Genomic DNA, 24663 nt, shown 5'->3' on the forward strand with positions numbered 1-24663 from the left:
TACATGGCCTAAGGTATGAAGGAAGAATACCAGAAAAAGCCATGAAGACGCTGTTTTAAAAGTTGTTGTGTATTATGGAAATACTGTTCATTTTTTTAGGCGTTAATGGTATGGTGGTTTGTAAAATGTCCTTATTCTTAGGAGATGCAAGCTGAAGTATTTCAGGATAAAAGATCATGATGTCTGCAACTTACTTTTAAATGACCCAGCCAAACATGCACACACACACACACATACACACACACAGCTACATATACAGAGATAAAGCAAACCTGGCAAAATGTTATCACCTGTTCAATCTAGGTACAGGATATATGGGCATTCATTCATTGCAGTACTCCATCAACTTTATGTATATCTAAAACTTTTAAAAATAAAACATTAAAGGAAGAAAGTCGTATCCTTTAGGGTACTGTAGGGTAGAAGAAGGATGGAGAGAATCTTCCTTTTCCCCAGCAAGTCTTCTTCTAGAAACAAAACAAAACAAACAAACAAAAACAGTGGAGTAATCTAGATGCAACTGCTTCAGACTGACATGTTAAGTAGAAATCCATCTTTGTTTTAGACAGGGAGTCTGTAGAAATTATTTATGGAATTAAGGCATTTTTGCTTCCTCTGGCCGGAGCAAGGAGATAGGGAGAAGCAAGGGACAAGGGATAGGGAGTGTACAAGTCCTGAGTTCATCATTTTCTTTCATAACTTTGTCCAGTGAACTTAGGAGCAACCAACCAACTTCATTACGTTCCTTGGTTCTCCACATATAGTCAAAGGTATTATGTATAGAGTCACTAAACTCCTTACGTCTCACGAGGGGTGAATCAGGAGTATCAAATGCATTTATTTTCCATAACTCTCTGAAGAGTTCACACCAATGACTATTAGTGTTCTCTATACTATTAGCAGCAGAGTCCTTAGCATTTTGGGATCTAATCATATTAAGGAGCCAACTCCAGAAACCCCAAAACCAACTAAAGAACTCCATCCTTAATATTCTGTTCCTCTAGAACCACTCCTGGTAGCAAAATCTGTATTAGTCAGGGTTCTCTAGAGGGACAGAACTAATAGGATAGATAGATATAAAGGGGAGTTTATTAAGTAGTATTAGCTTAGAGGATCACAGAGTCCCACCACAGGCCATCTGCAAGCTGAGGAGCAAGGAAGTCAATCAAGTTCCAAAGCTGAAGAACTTGTCCGATGTTCAAGGGCAGGAAGCATCCAGCACATGAGAAAGATGTAGGCTGGGAGGCTAAGTCAATCTAGCTTTTTCATGTTTTTCTGCCTGCTTTATATCCTGGCCACACTGACAGCTGATTAGATGGTGCCCACCCAGATTAAGGGTAGGTCTGCCTTTCCCAGCCTCAGATGTTACTCTCCTTTGGCAACACCCTCAGAGACACACCCAGGATCAATACTTATATCCTTCAATCCAATCAAATTGACACTCAGTATTAACCATCACAGGGAGCAAGAGATTCCGGGCCAGGAGGTGACCTCCAGGGCAGGGCACGAGCAGGCAAGGGTGGAGGCAGAGACAATCAGGAGTGAGAGTGTTCACTGTTTTCCAGGGAATGGGCAGGGGGCTCCTGTATCCACCTTACTGCAGAGAGACTGAGCTAAGGGTACCACTGCAGCACAGATTAGGAACTGCTAAAAGGCCAGAGTTAACCTGTAAGAGGACCCAAGCAATGACTTCTAGAGGAAGACAATGGGTAACTGGCCCTTCCCTAAGGGACCCTCAAAAATATGGGGAGGTGAGAGGACTGGATTTGCTGCAGGGCCACAGGAGTGGAGGCTCAAGCCTTTTCCGTGGACAGAGAAGGCTTGGGGATATGTGGATTACATATGCAGAAGGGACACATTTTTGCTACCCACTGTACCCTAACACCAGATGGTGTTAACAGGAAGGCCTTTATTTTGCCAAGTGCTTGGTGGGCTTGTGAAAGTCAATTGGGGACAGAGGCTGATACCTCCGGAATGTTGACCTGTATAGTAAGGCCTCAAAGGAAAGTGAAACCTTCGCATTGAAGCAATGAAAGAATTGGAGCACCCAGGAGCCAATCCAGGTTAGAATGAGTGAGAACCAGAGGGACCAGGCGTGGGGTGGTTCACGCCTGTAATCTCAGCACTTTGAGAGGCCGAAGCAGGTGGATCGCTTGAGGTCAGGAGTTTGAGACCAGCCTGGCCAACGTGGTGAAATCCCGTCTGTACTAAAAACACAAAAATTACGGGCGTGATGGCACATGCCTGTAATCCCAGCTACTTGGGAGGCTGAGGCAGGAGAATGGCTTGAACCTGAGAGGTGGAGGTTGCAGTGAGTTGAAATTGTGCCACTGCATTCCAGACTGGGTGACAGAGCGAAACTTCATCTCAAAAAAAAAAATAAAATAAAATAGGACCAGAGATAGGGGATGGCAGAAGGCTCAGGGCTCCATAAGGGGACCCCATCCCACAAACTCCCCAAATGTAGTAAGTTCTACTTAAATTCAGGATGTTTGGCATGAGCAAGTCCCTAATGAAAACAAAAAGTGGCTTTCAGCACACCGAGACCCATGTTGCCCAAATGAACTGAGGTCTGTGCCTCCAGGGCAGTGAAGCCAAACATTCACACTGAGGTTTTGTAGTGAGAGGAAACAGGGTGTTTATTTGCAGGGCACCCAGCAAGGAGAATCAGGCAGCTCACCTGACCTTCCCAAAGGCTTGCAAGCAACGGTTTCTTTCTAAAGGCAGGCAGGCAGAGGTTACACTCAAAGTCATAAGTCGACACATGGAGGCTACCTATTGGTTTGACCTTAACACACAGGATATCTTGAAGTAGGGGCTTACAGGTTACAGGGGAATTCAAAAATTTTCTGATTTGCGATTGGTTAAGGAAGGGAAGCTCTATTTAAAAACTAGGAGTTAGCAGAAAAGAACGTTAGGTCTGGCCCATGGGCGTGACTTCCTTCAGGTCCTTCAAGAAAAAATGTAGAACAAGAAATAGCGGTCAGAGTTCAGTCCTCAGTTTCCTTTTTTCTGAGGTCTACGTGCCAGCAGATCCATTTGGTGGTGGTCTAGGTTTCTGAAAAATAACACAGGGACGTATGTTAAGATGTATCTTTGGTTTCTACAGGGAACCAAACATCTCATGGCTGTAATTTTATGGCTATTGTTTTATGCTGCGATTACCTTTTTGCTTATGAAGTTGCTCATTAATTTCTCAGGGATAGCTAGGTGCCTGGAATTTTCCTTAAAGGAACTCAAGGTTTTTATTTCCACACTGTGGAGGAGGGGTGGCACGGCAAGCCCCTAAGAGGGACAGAGACAGAACATTCAGACAGACCAGCGGGCCAGGGAAATCTGCCTCACATCTGCTGGCATACACAGATGTATACGGTATTTTCAAGTCTGATGAGAAATGGCTTGGATATATGTCATTCCCTAGCATAGGCACCAATATCTTCCCAAGTAGTTTCCTCCCACTTTTACTAGTGCCTTCTCCCTGCCGTCCCCTCCAGGGTTCCTGCCGTTTCATGCCAATAATTTTAATTACTCTCTTTGCAGAGGCTCAGTTCTACAGACAGCCTAATTTGAGGTTTGCCTTACTCTTAAATATATGTATCATTTCAATGGATTTATGAAGGGGAGAAAAGAGTGCAGAACCAATTAAGGAATCAAAGACAAGCTCATCCAAGCTCCCAAGGACCAAAAAAAAAAAAAAAAAAAAAATGGAAGGACGGGGCCAAGGACCTCTTCCCTCCTTTCGTCCTCTCTGACAGTGACCAACACCAGGCTTTCTGGTCAAACACCCTGTGCTGCTGGGTGGATTTTCCTGGTGTTTTCAGCAGAAGGAACAGCTGTCCCGGGATTTGCTGCTATTCCCAGGGAGCTGGAGCTGAATTGTTGGCCAAACTGCAGATGATTCGTTTAAGGCTCGGAATGAGAGACGGATAGGGCTTTCGGAGATAAATAATGAACTCCATGTGGGTACACCACTGAGCCGTGTATCCTCAAGGGTTAACAGCTTAAAGGTTATTGGGGTTTCTGGCTACACGTTAGGAGTCCTGCTTCCTAATGTAAGCTCCCTTCCCCCACATTCTTTAAACACATTACTTCCTCAAGCACTTCCTCTGGCTTAGGGGCGGGGTTGGGGGGGAAGGATGCAAATGTATCTAATCTCTAAAAAAAAACCTCTGGTATTTGCAGTGAGTTTCAGGCTGAAGAGAAGAGAGAGACCTGAGGCTGTTTCCGCCTACTCGTCCCAGCTCAGCCTCCAGAGAACGCCGCGTGGTTTGTTGCTTGGACCCTCCCAGAGCCTCTTCCAGATGCTGTTGGAAAAAAAGAAAAGGAAAGAAAAGCTGGGCAGCCAGTGTCACAGCCCAGATGCCATCTCGGTCTATCCGCGGAAATGCAAGCACGCAGCGCCCAGCCCAACCCAGTAGGTGCCAAGCCCTGGGTGCAGACTTGAGCTTCACGCCGCATCCTCTCTCTCTTTTCAGTCTCTGAGTGACTTGACTCAGCCAGGGAGAGGAGATACCTACACATCCGCATGAAGGCGCGTGGGAGGAAGCCGAGAAATGAAGGATGGCGCAGGGCCTACTGCAGGCACACGTAGACTAGCTCCTTCTTTACGGGCAAAACCCCCTACTCGTCCGCAGTTGGAAAGGAGTTCGTTCAGGGCAGGCTCTGCTCGCTGAGCTATGAATGTAGATAGTAACTAGGCGCGTGGAGGTCATTACACACCGTATTCGGATGGTGGAAATTATTGCTTATTTCAGTACACGAAAATGGTCCATTTATTTATTTATTTATTTATTTATTGAGACAGAGTCTTGCTCTGCCGCCCAGGCTGGAGTGCAGTGGCGCAATCTCGGCTCCCTGCAAGCTCCGTCTCCCGGGTTCACGCCATTCTCCTGCCTCAGCCTCCGGAGTAGCTGGGACTACAGGCGCCCGCCACTGCACCCGGCTAATTTTTTGTATTTTTAATAGAGACAGGGTTTCACCGTGTTAGCCAGGATGGTCTCGATCTCCTCGTGATCCACCTGCCTCGGCCTCCCAAAGTGCTGGGATTACAGGCGTGAGCCACCGCGCCCGGCCCAAAATGGTCCATTTTTATGTCTTAAAGTTATTAAGAATGAACTGGCTGGGCTGGGTGTTGTGGCTCACTCCTGTAATCCCAAGACTTAAGGAGGCAGAGGCGGGAGGATCATTTGAGGCCAGGAGTTCAAGACCAGACAGAGCAACCTGATGAGACATACACCCCACCGCCACCACCACCCCTACAAAAAACAATTAGCGGCCGGGCGCGGTGGCTCACGCCTGTAATCCCAGCACTTTGGGAGGCCGAGACGGGCGGATCACGAGGTCAGGAGATCGAGACCATCCTGGCTAACACGGTGAAACTCCGTCTCTACTAAAAATACATTTTAAAAAAATTAGCCAGGCGCGGTGGCGGGCGCCTGTAGTCCCAGCTACACGGGAGGCTGAGGCAGGAGAATGGCGTGAACCCGGGAAGCGGAGCTTGCAGTGAGTGGAGATCTCACCACTGCACTCCAGCCTGGGCCGCAGAGCAAGACTCCGTCTCAAAAAAAAAAAAAAAAAAAAACACACAAACAATTAGCTGGGCTTGGGGGTATGTGACTTAGTCCCAGCTACTCAGGAGGCTGAGGTGGGAGGATCACTGGAGCCCAGGAGCTCCAGGCTGCAGTGAGCTATGTGATTACACCACTGTACTCTAGGCTGGGCAACTGAAGGATACTCAGAAAAAAAAAAAAGAAAAAAAAAATGGCTGACTCACTGTAAGGAATTTTGGAATTTTATCTAGTTAAAACAGGCTCTTCCCTCCCACTTCCTCACCGGTCTGGCTGTGCCCCAGGCCCACCCTGAGTGGTAGCTTACCCAGGTGTGGCGGCGCTATGGTCAGCTCGGGAAGCGTCTCTGAGTGGGAAGGTGACTAGTTGTCTCACAGTAAAGTTACACTGGGCCTCAGTAGATAGTCTTTGGACCCCTGCATCAGCATCCCCAGAGAGCTGTGGAAATGCAGATTCCTGGCCCTATGGCACTATAAGTTGGACTCTGGGAGTGGCAGCTCAGAAGCTTTAGTATAAGCAAGCTCCCTGGCTGTTTCCTGTTGCAGATTAGGGTTTGAGAACCACTCCTCTTTCACCACATTGGAAACTCACTAAACGTTTGCCTAGTGAGTAAATAAATATAATAGCATCTAACTCCTGCAAAGGTATTAACCAGTCTCTCTAACAAGGATGGACATTTTTGTAAAGGAACTCTTGAAGTTTCCAAAACTTAAGTTTAAAATGGCAGCTCCTTGGGTATGTGGGGAGTGCTGTCAGAGTGGATACCATGACCACATCCCCTCCGAATACTCACATACACCCACTACTCACAGACTCCCAATCCCATGCCGAAGAACATGATCTTGGTGTTCTTTTCTCACTGCCTACCAAGCTTCCCAGCAGGCACTTCACAGACTTCATCTCCATATTCACATCAACGTACAAAGTACAAGTCCCAGTTTCCAGACAGGGAAACTGGGGTTCAGAAAGATTAAATAATTTGCCTTCTTATATTGCTACTAAGGGCCAAGGTGCAGATTCAAATCCATTCAAGTCTCAAAGCTTGCATGATCTTACCACACCCACCAAAATCTATTTCATAAGTTCAAAATGGCATCAGAGGTTCATAAACAATCAGGACAGGCAAGGCCCTGCAGGTTTATCTAGAACAACTTTCCCACTTTACACGTAAGAGGCAATGCAGTATGAAACTGAGGCTAGCTGATATGTTTTGTATGAGCTGCTTAGTTTTGTTTAAGAAACTTGAATTATTCAACATTGAAAATCCTTGAGATTTTGCATTAAAACTCAGACTTTTTCTCCGTTATAAAAGCAGATTTTTGTAACCCTGAGCCCCGTTCCTGATTCTGTTCATGGTTAACTGTATAGGTTTTGAAATCCACAGACGTGGGTTTGAGTCTTGGCTCTAGGCCTTATTGGCTATGTGACCTTGAGTAAGTCACTTAGCCTCTCTGGGCCTCTTTTCCTCAAGTAAAGTAGACACAGCAATAGTATCCACTTTATACACTGGCTGTGAACATGGGATGAGATGACATGTGTTCACTGCTTAGCACTGTTGCTTAATAAATCTTAATCAGTATAAGCTTAGATTGTGCAGGCCTTGACAATGGCAATACACCTAGTCTATGACAGAGCCAAGACTCACACCCCGATTCCAGATCCCAATCTCCAAACTGCTTCCACTGATCATCCCTCAACCACCCTCATGCCCCTCACCATTCCCCATGAAGTACCTAGGTAATCTTGCAAGCAATGAAGAAACCTGAGTTTTCCAAATGTCTTCGATGGCATTAACCAGATACATCATTTCGCCTCAAGAGACAAAGTGTTCTTTGTGTAAAGAACACCCAACTGAGATCCAGATTCTAGTCTCAACTGGCGTACTTTACTATGCAAGTTACATGTCCTCACCGGCCCTCAGTTTCCTCACCTGTAAGATAGATAGTGCTTATATCATTGGCTGAACTGTGTCACCCCAAATTTCATATGTCAACGTCCCAAACTCCAAAATTTCAGGATGTAAGTATATTTGTAGATGAAGTTTTTAAAGAGATGATTGAGTTAAAATGAGACCATTGGGGTAGGACTCTAATCCAATGTGATTGGAATAGATTCAAATCCATTCAAGTCCCAAAGCTTGCATGATCTTGCTACACCCACTAAAATCTGTTTCATAAGTTCAGAATGGAAGCGGAAGAGACACCAGGCACACACATGCACAAGGGACAACCAGGTGAAGAGGGAGGAAGAGGGTGACCATCTGCAAGTCAAGGAGAGAGGCCTCCAAGGAAACCAAATGGGCCGGCACCTTGATCTTGGACTTCCAGCCTCCAGAGCTGTGAGAAGATAAATTTCTGTTGTTTAAGCCACTCAGTCTGTGGTGTTTTGCTGCCCTAGCAAACGAATACAATCTGTTTTACAGAAGAATCATTGAAGAGCCTGCTACGTAGTAGGTATCTGGTTAGTTCTTGTCCTTACACAAGCTGTGCCCTTACACAAGCTGTGCAGGGGGCGTGGGATCCGCCTGATGGGGACTTTTGCTGTGCTGAGGCTCCTTCACTGAGGGAGTCTGCCAAGCACCCTGGAACGCGTATGCTGTCTGGCAAGAACGCCCTCTGCCTTGGACAAGACTGGAAGGATAATGACAGATTTGTCAACTCTCCTTCAAGCCACCACCTTCCTGTTAGCACTTGTCATTACAACAAACCCTTTCTTCATTTCAACATCTTTCTTAATGTGCCTCAATCTCTAAATACCAACTCAATCTCTAAATACCAGCTCAATCTCTAAATAGCAACTCAATCTCCATGACATCTTTTAAAAGTTCTTAATAAAATCCAGGAAGCTACCTGGACTCACAGATAAAATTTCTCTCAACGTAGAATGAGTTATTCATCGGACACATTCATTCTAGTTTTCACACCCCTTGGGTGCTGATTTTGCTCATTCTAGGAGCCCTGTGTTTCATATCTGATTGCCCTGACCTGCTCTTGTCCTTGCATCTATGGCCTCTTGTGATTCATAGGATCACCATCTGATCTTCTGAAATTTACTTGAACCTCCAACTCCATGAAAGAAAAAAAGACTATTCATATTTTTGGTTGGCACCACTATGACTACCTGTATCTCTCATGTTGTTTAAAGCAGACATTCACTCAACTCTAAAATACTACACAATACTCTTGAAAACGGAATCACACATCCATTATACAGAACTGCTATGTTGGCTAGTGGCTGCTGAGCGCTTGAAATGTGGCCAGTCTGAATTAAGTTGCACTGTAGGCCGGGCGCAGTGGCTCATGCCTTTAATCCCAGCACTTTGGGAGGCCGAGACGGGTGGATCACGAGGTCAGGAGATTGAGACCTTCCTGGCTAACACAGTGAAACCCCGTCTCTACGAAAAAATACAAAAAATTAGCCAGGCATAGCGGCGGGCACCTGTAGTCCCAGCTGCTCAGGAGGCTGAGGCAGAAGAATGATGTGAACCCGGGAGGCAGAGCTTGCAGTGAGCCGAGATTGCGCCACTGCACTCCAGCCTGGGCAACAGAACGAGACTCTGTCTCAAAAAAAAAAAAGATGCACTGTACATGTAAAATAGACAACAAATATTGGACTTGGTATGAAAAATAAGAAAGTAAAATGTTTCATTAGTAATGTTTTAGGCCGGGCATGGTGGCTCACGCCTGTAATCCTAGCACTTTGAGAGGCCGAGGTGAGAGGATTGCTTGAGCCCAGGAGTTTGAGACCAGCCTGGGCAAAATGGCAAAACCCCATCTCTACAAACAAAATTTAAAAATTAGCTGGGTGTGGTGGCCTGTGCTGGGTGTGGTCCCAACTACTTGGGAGGCTGAGGAGGGAGGATCACTTGAGCCCAAGCAATAGAGGCTGCAGTGAGCCATGATCATGCCACTGCACTCCAGCCTGGGCAACAAAATGAAATCCTGTCAAATAATAATAATACTAATGTTTCATATTGATTATACCTTAAAATGATAATATTTTGGATATATTGGGTTAAATAATGTATATTCAAATTAACTTCACTTATTTCTTTTTTGTTTTGTTTTCAACACATCCATCACCACCCATGCTGTATATTAGATCTTCAGAACTTGTTCCTCTTACCAAGTTTGTACCCTTTGACTAACATCTCCCAATTTCCTGGAGAGCACTGTTCTACTCTCTGCTTCTGTTAGTTCAACTTTTTTAGATTCCAAAAAGTAAGATCAAATGGTATTTGCGTTTCTGGGTCTGGTTTAGTTTTTTTACTCTTTTAATGTGAATTCTAGAACGTTTGAAATTATGTATGTGGCTCACATTCTGTTTCTATTATCAAGCTGTTAAAGAAGGGAAATTGAGGCACAGGAATGTTGTCAAATGACTAGCTCTGGGTTTCATGAGATTCAGAACTAAAATGAATGACTGATAGCCTGGGAAAACGTCACTAAAGGAATATGGCCAAATGAAATACAAATGGCAGCATTGGATGTGATTCGTTTGAAATATCTCTCTAGCCCTGAGATCATTTATCACTTAGTATCTCCTGAGAAGGAAGCAGGTGCATATGAAATCAGCCCAGAAGATCAACAGAAAGCCGTATGGCATATGAGTCTTGAAGGGTAATGAATGAGCTAAGAATTTTCCATCTCTGATATCTAGAGCAGTCATAACAGAATTCTTTACTCCCACTACCACATCAGAACATATATGACTAAAAAAAATAGTGAAACTCATATGACAAATATTTTCACTCTGTTATCTCTTCTTTATCAACAATAGTTGGGGTGGTTGATAGCCACTCGACAAATCTCCAAATGATGTCATCTAAGGTTCTGAAAGGATCATTATCTTGTGGAGGGACCCACCTGGGTATGTGCATTGCATCTAAGTGGAAATATGAGGAAAAGGTAGGGCGCCTCAACTCATTCTGCCTCAGCCTTGAGGAAGGATAGCCCACACAGAGAGAAAACACCAGCATCCAGTGTGCCAAATGTCACTGAGTTTAGGGGCTCAGCTCCCAGCAGAGAGGTCCTCTTCTCAGCCAGATCTTGTCTGTGCCCTCGAACTCTCAACCTAATCAGAGCCATTCAGAGAAGACCCCTGCTCACCTGTCACAGCCTAAAATGCCTTCCTTATCTGGAAGTCACCACTGCAGCATCCTCCGCAAGACAGGCAGAAACACTGATGTAAGAAGAAGACAAAAACAAGCCTGGGAACAGCCTGAAGAGCTATCAGTTACGTTTATAGAAAACTTATTGGGTTCTTTCCAGAGCTTGTTTACTCTTGCCCTCATATATGACTATAATGAAGTAATTTATTAGTTTCAGTAGAAAGGAGTGGGGGAGAAAAAAGGAAGAAAATACCAAGACTGACCCTGAAACCATGTCAAAGCAGCAAGGAAGAGAAGGATGATGAAAAATAAATTCATGAATTCAAAAAGCATCACAGTTTATAGCTGGTCGATGTAGTTCTGTAAGTTTTAATACAGTGTTTGTTTTGTTTTTGTTTTTGTTTTTTTGAGATGGAGTCATCCAGGCTGGAATGTGGACTAGAGTTGCGCTATCTCGGTTCACTACAACCTCCACCTCCCAGGTTCAAGCAATTCTCCTGCCTCAGCCTCCGTTGTAGCTGGGATTACAGGTGCCCACCACCACACCCAGCTAATTTTTGTACTTTTAGTAGAGACGGGTTTCACCATGTTGGCCAGGCTGGTCTCGAACTCCTGACCTCAGGTGATCTGCCCACCTCGGCCTCCCAAAGTGCTGGGATTACAGGCGTGAACCACTGTGTCAGGCCCACAATACAGTGTTTTGAACACCAAAATAAAACAGTAGTTATGATCATTGATTATGCTTAAAATTTGATCTTCATATTAATGACCCAAAACATTCATAGAGGTTTGTATTTTGCTCCCTGTTTTCTGCTTTAACAAAGATATACGATGTTTAGAAATAGTTTGGTCACATTTCCTTAAATGTTTAATCCCTTGCAGAGAGGAGCTTGTATATTTTCCGTTCCTCCAACAATACCCCACAAAAGAGGCTTTGTTAGAGAAAGCATGCTTATGGTGGTCACAGAACATATGTCTCAGTAATCCCCGGACAGAAGTCAGTTGTCCCATCCTTAAGAGCCCTAACGTGCCTCCTGCACACTGCACACCATTTGTGCAGTGGCCGCGTGGGCCAGGGGCTGGCTGGCTCGGCTTCCTGAGTCAGCATACTCTCCTCTCCACGGAGCAGATGGGCCAACCCTCGGGGAAAGGAAGCTCTTCTAAGATCCTCCTGTCTTCATTCTTCCCAAATGGGCTTTGCTATAAAAAGCAAATTAAACAGCCATTGTTCCTTTTCTTCATGGCGCTGGCATGCTAACATCCTGCCTAATACCAAAGGCTCCCGGATGTTTGTTGCTGGCCTAGGGATGCCTGCCACTGCTTACAGCAATAAGAAAAAAATATGCCTTCCACTTGGGAACAGAATCTCTCTTAAAAGTTCCAGGCCTTTCTTTCTCATCATGTCCCTCCCCTCTTTTTTTAATGTTATGACATATAGTACACAGCAGAAAAGGGCTTTTTTGTTAGCTCAGCATTCTTCTCCGTGCCTGGCGAAGTACTCCCACGGCCTTACAAATAGGCTTAGGCATCTAATCACAAGAGATCCTGAAGGCCTGGCCCTTAAATCTTCCCCGCTACGTGATGTTTCTCAGTGCAACACTTATTGCATTGTGTTCTGGAGTCCTTCTGAAATACCAAGAAGTCACCCTCCTCCCAACCTAAAGAAGAACACATAAAATACTTTCTAAAAAGACAAACAGCCGAGGGTAAAATAATAAAGCCATATTGAGCCCCTACAAGACAAGGCCCTGAGGGGGAAAAAGGGGAAGTAAAACTTATCATGTGTCTTCAGGCAGATTTTGGTCTCTGCAGAGAGAAGAAAAACTGGGAAAAAGAGAGAGAAGAGAGAGAGGGAAATTGAAAGAGAGAGAGGAGAGGCAACCTGTATTTACCATTTATCACATTGTAATGTAATTGCTGGTGTAATTTTCTCTCTCCTCTTGCTATACACTCCGGGATCTATAATTTAGGCTTCTATTTTATATGTAAACTTTATTTCAAATTCAATTTGTTCTGAAATCTGATATTTATCGGCAACTCACTGAAAGTCAAACCATCCTGAAGTGGCTCATGGGGCTATTTCTCCTAGGAGAGTATCTCTGCAGCTTCTTTGTGGACCATCCAAAGGTAATTCAGCACTGGCTGAAATTCTATTTGATAAGCTGAGATCCCGCTTTTCACACTTCTGTATAGTCCTATGACTGCCATTAACCACAGAGCCCTCTCTCTCCCTGATGGAATTAATAACTTACCGGCCAGGCACAGTGGCTCACACCTGTGATCCCAGTACTTTGGGAGGCAGGCAGATCACTTGAGGTCAGGAGTTCGAGACCAGCCTGGCCAAAATGGTGAAACTTTGTCTCTACTGAAAAAAAAAAAAAAAAAATTCTGGGCATGGTGGCATGTGCTGTAATCCCAGCTACTCGGCAGGCTGAGGCAGGAGAATCACTTGAACCTGGGAGGTAGAGGTTGCAGTGAGCCGAGATCACACCACTGCACTCCAGCCTGGATGACAGAGACTGTCTCCAAAAAAAAAAAAAGGGAATTAATAACTTACCACAAACAACTCAAACATTCAATTCATTACTCTTCAATAACCCTAAGGCAGGAATTCAACAATGCAAATAAACCTCAGGAGAGTTCCAGATACAAGGTACCAGAGACAGGCAGTTCTAGGAAAGTGAGTCCCAGGAGGAAAAATATGGCGGAACAGTAGGCTTTTAGCCAAAAGGATTTTCAAAACTAATTACTCTTCCATCTTTTAGAGAGAAGACCAGATATTTTAAATACTAGTTTTTGAAAGCCAAGTGGATTCCTGGGACATTTCACAGTTACTTATTCACTACACCACTGCTAAACTTGGGGGTCTTTGAGGTTTCCAACCTCAGCTCTCACATGAAGCTTTTCAAAATGAAACCTTGGTAGGTGTTTACTGAACAGCTTCTCTCTACATGGTCAAGCGGATTTGTTCTCAGTAAAAGGACAGACATTTCTGGTAAGTAAATGACCCAAACAGGAAGTGAGCCCATGACAAGTGCGCAGAATGTGCTGGAAAGTGTGCAAAGATGAGAAAGGTCCTTGGGGACATAACTCATGCTTTTCCCAGCAGAGCTCCTCAGCATCGTGGTCTTCTTCCCCTCACCCCCCTGCAAGGAGAGTCCTGGCAGGAAGGTGCCAGGCAGGACCTGTGTGACCAGTAGGAGCTCATTTCCTGGCCCATGGCTTCTACCTGATGGTGTGATACTGACCAAACTAACATTGTAGGAGATGCAAATTATACGTTTCCTACGACTGCTGTCACAAATCACCACAAACCTGGTGGGTTTTTGTTTGTTTGTTTGTTTGAGACGGAGTCTCACTCTGTCGCCCAGGCTGGAGTGCAGTGAGGCAATCTTGGCTCACTGCAACCTCTGCCCGCCAGGTTCAAGCCGTCCACCTGCCTCAGCTTGGGACTATAGGCACGTGCCACTACGCCCAGCTAATTTTTTTCTGTTTTATTTTAGTAGAGATAGGGTTTCACCATGTTGGCTAGAGTGGTCTCAAACTCCTGACCTCAAGTGATCCGCCCACCTAGGCCTCCCAAAGTGCTGGGATTACAGGCATGAGTCACCATGGCTGGCCCAAACTTAGTGGTTTAAACAATACCACTTATTATCTTTCAATTCTGGAAATTGGAAGTCAGAAATGGGTCTTTCTGGGCTAAAATTGAGGCATCAGCAGGACTGTGTTTGTTCTGGAGGCTCTAGGGAAGAATCGGTCTCTGTGTCTACAAGAACACCCTCAAGCTGTGCCTTCCTCTATCTTCAAAGCCAATAAGGGTGGTTGGGTCCTCCTCACGTTAAGTACCTCTGACCTACCCTTCTGCCTCCATCTTTTTTTTTTTTTTTTTTTTTTTTTTTTTGAGGCGGAGTCTTGCTCTGTCCCCCAGGCTGGAGTGCAGTGGCGCGATCTCGGCTCACTGCAAGGTCCGCCTCCCGGGTTCACGCCATTCTCCTGCCTCAGCCTCCTGAGTAGCTGGGACTACAGGCGCCCACCGCCACGCCCGGCTAGTTTTTTGTATTTTTTTTAGTAGAGACGGGGTTTCACCGTGTTAGCCAGGACTGCCTCCATCTTTTAAGGCCCTTTGTGTTAACATAAGATAGACTAGGATAATTGTTAAAGTCAGCTGATTAGCAACTTTAATTCCATCTGCAATTTTAATTCTCCTTTTGCCATGCAGTATAACACTCACAGATTCTGAGGATTAGGATGTAGACATCTTTGGCAGCCAGTGGGAGGAAGGTGGTAGGGCGCACATTGGTCTTCCTACCACACAAGCAGACCAACATAAACAGGATGTAAGATGGGGAAGCATGCCCTCTAGATTAATACACATGAAAATGTGAAAACACCAGGCAATACAAGGTGCAAGCTTTAAAGTGAAAAAACACAAGACATTCATGGGCAGGGGCCAGAATGCCCCCGTGTGTCAGGGGAGATCATAATGAAATCAAAGAAGGATGAAGCCCTCCCAGAGATTTTTGATCTGTGAGAACTGATAGGAACCTCGAGAAGTCATAGCGCTACTTTTATTGAGTGCTCCTACACTTTCGTGGTCAAAAACTTTGGTGCAATGTTTGAAGATATTAAAAGACGCAAACCGGGCAGGCGCAGTGGCTCACCCCTGTAATCCCAGCACTTTGGGAGGCTGAGGTGGGCAGATCACGAGGTTAGGAGTTCGAGACCAGCCTGACCAACATGGTGAAACCCCATCTCTACTAAAAATACAAAAATTATTGGGGCGTGGTGGCACTTACCTGTAATCCCAGCTACTCAGGAGGCTGGGGCAGGAGAATCGCTTGAACCTGGGAGGTGGAGGTTGCAGTGAGCCAAGATTGCGCCACTGCACTCCAGCCTGGGTGACAGAGCAGGACTCCATCTCAAAAAAAAAAAAGAGGCCGGGTGTGCTGGCTCATGCCTGTAATCCCAGGACTTTGGGAGGCCAAAGCAGACGGATCATGAGGTCAGGCGATCGACACCATCCTGGCTAAGACGGTGAAACCCTGTCTCTAGTAAAAATACAAAAAATTAGCCAGGTGTAGTGGCAGGCGCCTGTAGTCCCAGCTACTCGGGAGGCTGAGGTAGGAGGGTGGCATGAACTCAGGAGGCAGAGCTTGAAGTGAGCTGAGAGGGCGCCACTGCACTCCAGCCTGGGCGACAGAGTGAGACTCTATCTCAAAAAAAAAAAGAAAGAAAGAGAGAAAGAGAGAGAGGAAGGGAGGGAGGGAGGGAGGGACGGACGGAAGGAAGGAAGGAAGGAAGGAAGGAAGGAAGGAAGGAAGGAAGGAAGGAAGGAAGGAAAAAAAAAAAAAGCACCCATAGTTTTCACACTATTTACCACTATTTACTCAATTCCTACCCCTATCGCTTTCAATTCTAAGTCAGGATTGAAAAGAACTGTTTACAGCCCTGACAACTGAGAAGGCAAAGTTCTCACATGGCCCAGTAAACACGTTTTTTTTTTTCCCCAAGAGTTTGCTCATAGTAAATTGTTTCCCTATTAGCCTAAGTGTTGAACTGGATTTGAAAATCTGGCAAATATCTGGTGCCCATTAGAGTCACAGTACAGAGGGGACCTCCCCGAGAAGGGCTTGAGGGATACCAGTGTATCTTTGCACACTGATTGAGACCCATGGACTTCTTAAGAGCCAATTCAAATCTTCTTTCCTCTCATCTGCCCAGCAAAACTTTTTGGCAGGTAAGGAATGCTGAAGTTCCAGCAGACCTGAGATAGAACCTAGGTATGCGCTACCTACCCGTAAGTCAGAGTTTTTCTGTTGTGTTTGCTGTCACTCATGTAATCATCCCTGGTTGCTCCATTCTTCCTATTGCATTAATTATGGAGAAGATGGATTTCCTGGCTGTTATATTATAAACCATAATTTAACTATAGTTAGTTAAATTATGGTTTATAATATAACAGCCAGGAAATTAAAAATAATGAAGTTATAGTATAACATATATATGTAACATATAGTATAACATATATATATATATATGTTATCCGGATATGCAGTGGGTGTCAGTACATATCCCTCTCAATCTCTTCTCTAAATTTTCCCAAATTCAAAACTTCCTTATTTTTAGTTTTCCTATGAAATATTATATCCATTAATCTCTGTGTCTCTGTTTCTGTCTGTTGACCTCTCTGTACTTCTGTCTTCAACTCTGTCTCTGTCACTCATCTCTTCCTCTATCGCTCTCTCCCTCTTTCTCTCTCCCCATCTCTCATTATCTCTTCCCTTGCTTTAGAAATTCACCTCATGGTGTCAGATCCATTTTTGTAGACAAGAAGAGACAAGTACTATTCCAAAGTAGATTTTGGGGTACTTCCTTATCCTAAGCCACCTCATTCATTTTGTCCTACCACTGTTGGGCCAAACAGTCTCAGGTTTAATGTACTTCCCTTTCTTAATATGACTTACTGCTCTGTTCTTAGTCTCAGCCCAAACCGTTGGTCAGGTACTCATCCATTCAAGCCCCCCAAATCAATCTGCTCTGCAGATTTCTGCCTTTGCCTTCTTCTTGGTTCATTTTACTCACACTTTTAACGTTCCATCCAAAGTGTTCTCATGGGAAAGTTTTTCGCCCAGACACCTACCCACTTCACTCCTACCCTTCCCCATCTGGTAAACTCCTCTCATCTTCTAGAATTTCCATCTGTCCTGCAAAATTGTCACAACTACTGTGTTTAACAAACACACACTTCACTGTAGGGCACAGGGATATTTGCATAAATACCAGGTAGCAGCTCTTTTGAATAAAATTCAGAGAAATGGTCCAATATTATAATTCACGAATGTAAATTCATTCAGGAATGGTAATGTGTTAATCAATGCAGGCTCCTCCCTTCTTCTTCAGAGAGGGATTTTGCCCTGTCAAAGAAAAGAGAACAAGTCTAATCAAGATACTCAATCTACTCAATTCACTTAGTTGCAGAGATTTGTAACACTTATCCTGTGAGATTTTTTGCAAAGGAAGAGCTTTGTTCAAAGGCATCCATGCTAGAGAAAGCTCCAAGGTTCAGGAGAGCAATTGAAATTAAAATCAGCCAGAGTGGAGGTGAGGCAAGAATAGCAGAGAACTGATTGTTTTCCCGGATGAGGTGGACAGCTGAGGCAGGACAGGATTTTGTGAAGATCTGAGGGTAGGGGACGCAGTGCCTGGCTGATGTAGAAATCTACGGTTTCTTTGTGTAGGGAGGGGAGGGAGAAGATACAGCCTTGCCCCAGTGCTTGCTTTGGTTAAACTGGGATGTTTTACCCCACTGTCTGGACACGAGACGTAGCTACTGTCCAGAAGGGTAAAATTATTTTGTTCCCACCTTTAAATGCTTAGGAAAAATATCAAATGGGAAAATTGAACCAGGAAAAAAAACAGTTGATGCCTTGAAACAGAACCCAGTAAAAGTGAGAACATTTTCTTTTCTTTCTTTTCTTTTCTTTTTTTCCTTCCTTCCTCTCTCCCTCCCTCCCCCTACCTCCTTCCTTCCTTCTTTCCTTCCTTCCTTCCCTTCTCCTTCCTTCCTTTCTTCCCATTTCCTTCCTTCCTCCCTTCCTTCCTTTTTCCTTCCTTCCTTCCTTTCTCTCTCTCTCACTCTCTTTCTTTTTCTTTCTTTTTTTGAAAAAGAGTCTATTCACTCTCACTTAGGCATGATCATGGCTCACTGCAGTCTGAATCTCCTGGGCTCTCAAGTAATCCTCCTGCCTCAGTCTCCTGAGTAGCTAAGACTGTAAGTACATACCACTACGCCTGGCTAATTTATTTTAAATTTTTTGTAGACAGGGACTCACTATGTTGCCCAAACTGATCTCAAACTCCTGGGCTCAAGCGATCCTCCCCCTTCAGCCTCCTGAGTAACTGGGACGACAGGCACAAGCCACTGTACCTGGCTAGAGGTAGGAACCTCATTCAATGCTTGGTGACAAGGTCCCTGAGAAGAACGCCCCAAAGCGTTCCAGACTACATAGAAATTCTAGGAGCTTTCTTATACCCAAAAGAGGAAAAACTATCATTTATCAGCAGTTATTATGTGCCAGGCATGATTTATTGCTCCAAAAGTATTGCAATTCTTCAAGAAAAATATTTTTAGGTCCATTTTACAGTTGTAGGAACTAAGGTTGTACTAACTAAGAAGTTGGTAGAGCCAGGACTTAAAACCAGCTCAGCCTAATTCCAAAGCAGATGTTCTTTCATTCTTTAGGGGAAGGAGAGAAATGTACGTTCCTCAGTACACTGTAATTTAAGAGACTTCCTGTAAGAATACACTAGTTCCTACCTTTAGGCAATGGGTCTGAATGCAAGTCCCAGTTCAAATGCTTTTCTCCGTCATTCCTGTAAACACTTGTATTATTGAATCATTACTCTTGATGATATTTCAAAATTATGAATATTTAGAATGAAAACTTCAACTGTCAGCACAGAAGAAAGGATTCTTCAAGAGAAAGATACTACATGGATGATTTCTGATAGGCCTTTTGTAAATCACCTGTATCAGCGATCTTGGCTGCACATCAGAATCACCTGGTGATATTTTAAAACTAAATGCCCAACCTTAGGCCTGGAGCTTCTGTTCTGTAGGTTTGGATCCAGGATTAGCAATCTTTCCTTTTAAAAAGTTGCTGTGCTTGTGTTGATCTGCAGCCGGGGCTGATACCCACAGATACAGGGCAAAAACAGACTACAGATTTCATCTCTGTTCTGTCACTTGCAAATGCAATCACAATGCAATCAAAGAGAGGCACAAATCCCTGATCCAGAAACTCTTCCAAAGCAACACAAAGCAATCACAGAATCGTTTTTTAAAAATGCAGGCCAAAGCTAAGCATAAACTAGGGCAGGAAAACCACCAGATGTGAACATATTAAGCTTTATTTTAAGGGATCTCAATTGGAAATTGTTTAAACAGGAGCGTGAGTGCAGTGAGGTGGCAGATGGTGAGTGGCCCGAAGGAGAAAGGCAGCCTCCTCTCACAATCCTACATTAATCCAGTCCCACCTCTCTGGTCACCACTATGGGAGGTGCTGTACTGTTTCTTTGGCACAACTGCCCTCTGGCTATACCGGAGCCATTCCCATTTTAATCCAGACTTGATCCTTTCAAATAGACAAGGTCTCAGATGTTACCATTTTCAGAACTGTAACTGTAACAGTAATATCCCAAAATGTATTATGCATTTGCCCTATGTACAGAAGCTCATCATTATCCCCATCATCAGCCGTCTCCATAAAAATCTGGAGTTTTATTTATTTTTGTTTATTTGTGGGGAGAGGATGGTCTGTACAATTTTTATTGGAAAACCACATGCAGAGACGTACCCAAGCATAAGGACTAACTTGATGAATTTTCACAAAGTGAACACAGCTACGATGGAACCAGCACCTATATCAAGAGACAGAATGTAAGTGTGGGCTGCTTTTGGACTTAATACAAATGGAATCATATATGTACTCTTCGGATCTGGCTTCTTTCAATATTATTCTTTCAAATATTGGGTTTGTAAGATTCATCTGTGCTGTGGGTAGTTCATTCCTATTCTTTGTCTAGGGTTCCAAAGTATAGTATATCACAATTTATCCATTCTACTTCTTAAAAACCTTTTTTTAATTTTTAACTTTTATATATTTAGAGAGAAAAGTGCAAGACGTCTTATATGCATCTATTATTGCACTGGGGTGAGGTCTGGGCTTTTAGGGTGCCCATCACCCAAATAGTGAACATGGTACCCAATAGGTAATTTTTCAGCCTTCACCACCCTCCCATCTTCCCACCATTTGTGGTCTCCAGTGTCTATTATTCCACTCTGTATGTCCATGAGTAAGCATTGTTTAGCTCTCACTTGTAAGTCAGAACATGCAGTACTTGAAAGGCTGAGCTTTAAAACCAAATGCACAGAAAGAAGAATGAAAGTGTTTCCCATGGGCCATAGAATGTCAGGAAGAACTGTCCACTGTGCATGCTGTCTTCACGGATGGTAGTCTGAGGACAGTATACCAGCGCCAGGATCTCCTACAAGAGCTACATCCGCCTGCTACAAGGTCCAACTTCTGGGATTCACCAGGTTAGTTCAGAAGAGCTTTTGTTTTTTGTTTTTGTTTTTGTTTTGAGAGAGGGAGTCTCACTCTGTTGCCCGGGCTGGAGTGCAGTGGCGTGATCTCGGCTCTTGGGTTCAAGCGATTCTTCTGCCTCAGCTTCCCAAGTAGCTGGGACTACAGATGTGCACCACCACACCCAGCTCATTTTTGTATTTTTAGTAGAGATGGGGTTTCACTCTATGTTGGTCAGGCTGGTCTCAAACTCATGACCTCAGGTGATCCACCTGCCATGGCCTCCCAAAGGGCTGGGATTACAGGCATGAGCCACTGAGCCCAGCCCAGAAGAACTTTTGATGTCTTCCAATAGTGTTGTTTTAAGAGTTTGGTGGATACATTTCAGGGTCACAGAGAGACATCGCAATAGCCTCTAGTAAGCAGAATAGGTGTATCAGCACAGAGGGTCATGTAACCTGAACAGATGAGGCTCTGGAAGGAAGCAGGCTGTGCATTCCCTGACAGCCCTTTCCTTGAGGGGATGAAGTAGAAAGGTGAAGGAAACATCCCAGGGAAAGTAAGACTTAATGAACCGTGCTGCAAAGGGCAGGTAAGAATGAGCCTGCCAACACTGAGACTGGGAGAGAGGACGGCCTGTGAGAAGTGAGGTCCATTCCAGGCAGCAGAAGTTCAGCGTGACCAAAATGCAGAATGATAGAGTGGGAAGCCCCAGGAGTTAGAGATGAGGCTGTGAGGCAGGCCCTGCAAAGAATGGTGGGAAGTTTAGACTTCACTCAAGATGCCATGGGGTACAGCTGCAGGGTACAGCCGATGAGTGATAAGAAAAAATATGCAATCCAGAAGATTACGCAAGCCAAGAAATGGACTAAAAGAGTGAGTCGCCAGTAAGAGGAGATGAGCTAGGAGGCCAGAAGGGAGATAATGGTAGCCAGGGTGAGAATAAGAGAACAAAGCGAATAGAAGAAACAATGGATCTCAGGATGCTCAGAGGCACTGTCAGCAAGACCAGAGGGTTCATTTGTTTGATGGAGGCAGGACAGGTGAAAGACAGAGAGAGAAGAGAGAGTAAATACTTCAAGATGATTCCAGCACCGTTTAATGGGAGCAGAGAGATACTGGGACCATTTTGGACTTCGGCGTTTGGGTTCCTGGGACATCCAAGCAGAGGTGTCAAGTAGGCAAGTGACTAACAAGCCTGGAGCTCGTTCAGGACACTTCCCTTCTCCCCATCAAGTTAATTTTGCTCTTGTGTCACCTCTTTATATTTCCCTCCCAGTGACATATAACCAACACCAGAAAACTCTCTAGCGAAAGCGAATGCCATAGGCAAATGCCCAGTGGTATGCTGGTATATGTTGACAATTGCTTATTCCCATCCCACCGTCCCTCAAAAAGCCCTGATTTGTAGCATTTGCCAGTTTCCATGGTGTCAATATTCTCCATATGGCCAGGTTCAAGACCTGTCAATGTGATGTCACTGAATGTGGAATTGGGAAGAGATGTGTAGAATCAGTGTTCACAAGCCTGTGTGAACCAGTTCCACAAACCAAGGCACACACCCATCAAACCTAAAATAAACAACACCCCAAGGCAGAGTGCAAGACACACTGGCCCATCAGGCCAACCCAAGTGACCTCTGCTCTCGAAGACCTGTGTCGTACAAAAGTCCTAGAAAAAAATAATTCTGTGGGTGCCTGGGAACACCATAGACCTTAACTGAAATTGAGCTGAACCCTAGTTTGATCCCTGTTCTCTAAAGCAAGGATCAGCACTTTACAACCTCAAAGTCAAATTTGGCCAGCAGCCTGACTTTAAAGTCTGTCTGCTAAGAATAATTTTTACATTTTTTAACTAATTTTTTTTTTTTTAGAGGCAGGGGTCTCACTGTGTCACCCAGGCTAGAGTGCAGTGGGACGATAATAGCTCACTGCAGCCTCAAACTTGTAGGCTCAAGCAATCCTCCCACCTCAGCCTCTCAAGTAACTGGGACATATGGGTGTATGCCACCATGCCTGCTATTTTTTATTTTTATTTTTTATTAAGAGACGAGATCTTGCTATATGGCCCAGACTGGTCTTCGACTCCTGGCCTCAACTGATCCTCCTGCCTCGGCTTCCCAAAGTGCTGGGATTACAGGCATGAGTCACTGTGCCTAGAGAGTTTTTACATTTTTAAATGGTGGCATTTTTAAATAGTTCTGTAAGTACCTACATAATATCCTTGATTTTGCCTCTTAGCACACAGCCCCCAAAGCCTAAAATATTTACCACCTGACCCTTTAAGAAAAAGTGTGCTGACTCCTGTTTTAAAGAACCCTGAAGACAAAGCCAGATCTGCTTCTTAATACCTCCTGGGCACCACCAAAGCAAGTATTTTTTTTTCCTCTCCTCTCCCAGGCCATCTCCCAGCTCCTCAGACTGGGAAAACCCACATCGAAATCAGGAGGCCAGATTGAATTAGCCTCTCCACTCTCAGGCTCTTTTGCCACTTGCTCCATCCAGCGCTCATCCTGGGCCTCTCTGTCTGCTCCCTCCCCTGCTGGATTTTGCTGAAGCCAAAGCACAGGGTGTGAGTCAGGCTTTCCCAGGGCTGACCTATGCAACGTGGAAGTGCAGGGCTTATCTGCCCACGGAACAAACCTTGACTTATAGGACACAAAAGATACAAGGGAGCCAGCAACTAAATCGCCTCTCCACTCTTCCCTCCAGTGGATTGTTCTGAAGCATGATATTCCTGTGTAATCTGTCTAGATTCATCCCGTGGAGTCAAGCACCTACCTGTGTGCCTTGTGAAATAGCAGCCGCTTCAGAAAGCCACCTTCTCCACCTCCTTTCTCTTTCCCTTCATTCTGGCTTCCCTGGGATTGCACCTCTTAATAAAGTTTTAACACTTAAGCTGAGCATTAGGCTCTTTTTTCTAGGAGACCTGGCTAAGAAACCAGATGGTAAGGTATTATTTCTGATAATCCATCCCTTTCCTAAAGCAACAACAAACTAGGTCACCATGCCATACCCCTTGAATAACTTCAGATGGCATAAAGCTTTAAAAAAAAAAAAAAAAAAAAAAAAAGCACAAGAAGAGCTTTTTAGAAGACTACAGAAAACCAAAGTGTTATGTGATGCTCTTTTTGAAACCATAAGATACATCCATTAGAAAAGAAAGCCCTGAAAAAAGTATGAAAAATAATAGTGGCAACTAAAAGAAAGCCACCAGAGGCAATGAGCCCAGGAAGGCAAGACTGATTCAGTGAAATTTCTCAGTGGAGGCCAAAAGACTCATGACTCAGGATATTTGGGATGCAATCTGACCTCAAAGGTGAGGGCCAAATAAATCCATTGGAATGAATCTTACTCATTTATTGACTAGGGAACTTGAGGAAGAAGTTTTATCTGGGACAGAAATGAAAGGAAAACAGAAACCCAGACAGATAAATAGAAATCAACTGTAGAAATGTAGTGGATTGGCCAGGCACGGTGGCTCACATCTATAATCCCAGCACTTTGGGAGACCAAGGTGAGCAGATCACCTGAGGTCGGGAGTTAGAGACCAGCCTGACCAACATGGTGAAACTCCACCTCTACTAAAAATACAAAATTAACTGGGCATGGTGGTGCACGCTTGTAATTCCAGCTACTTAGGAGGCTGAGGCAGGAGAATCACTTGAACCTGGGAGGTGGAAGTTGCAGTGAGCTGAGATCGCACCATTGCACTCCAGCCTGGGCAATAAGAGTGAAACTCCATCTCCCACCAAAAAAAAAAAAAAAAAAGAAGAAAAGAAAAAGAAAGAAATGTAGGTTAAGGTAATGTGATAGTGCCGATGTATCTGTAACTTACCTACTGATATGGTTTGGATCTGTGTCCCTGCCCAAATCTCATGCTGAATTGTAATCCTCAGTGT

The 24663-nt window shown here is 44.5% G+C and overlaps 1 long non-coding RNA gene across 1 annotated transcript in view; it reads right to left on the bottom strand.

Moving 5' to 3' along the window:
- Positions 1 to 2597: 2597 nt before the first annotated feature.
- The window catches only part of LOC105481985 (uncharacterized), a 45504-nt gene continuing 23438 nt past the window's right edge, over positions 2598 to 24663 (bottom strand). The window contains exons 2-3 of the long non-coding RNA XR_987326.2: positions 4213 to 4304; positions 2598 to 3058 (exon numbers count right to left, since the gene is read on the bottom strand). This is a non-coding gene — a long non-coding RNA (uncharacterized lncRNA). The remainder of the gene's footprint in view (positions 3059 to 4212; positions 4305 to 24663) is intronic.

Source organism: Macaca nemestrina, chromosome 8 (assembly GCF_043159975.1).
Source record: "Macaca nemestrina isolate mMacNem1 chromosome 8, mMacNem.hap1, whole genome shotgun sequence".
Taxonomy (NCBI): Eukaryota; Metazoa; Chordata; class Mammalia; order Primates; family Cercopithecidae; genus Macaca; species Macaca nemestrina.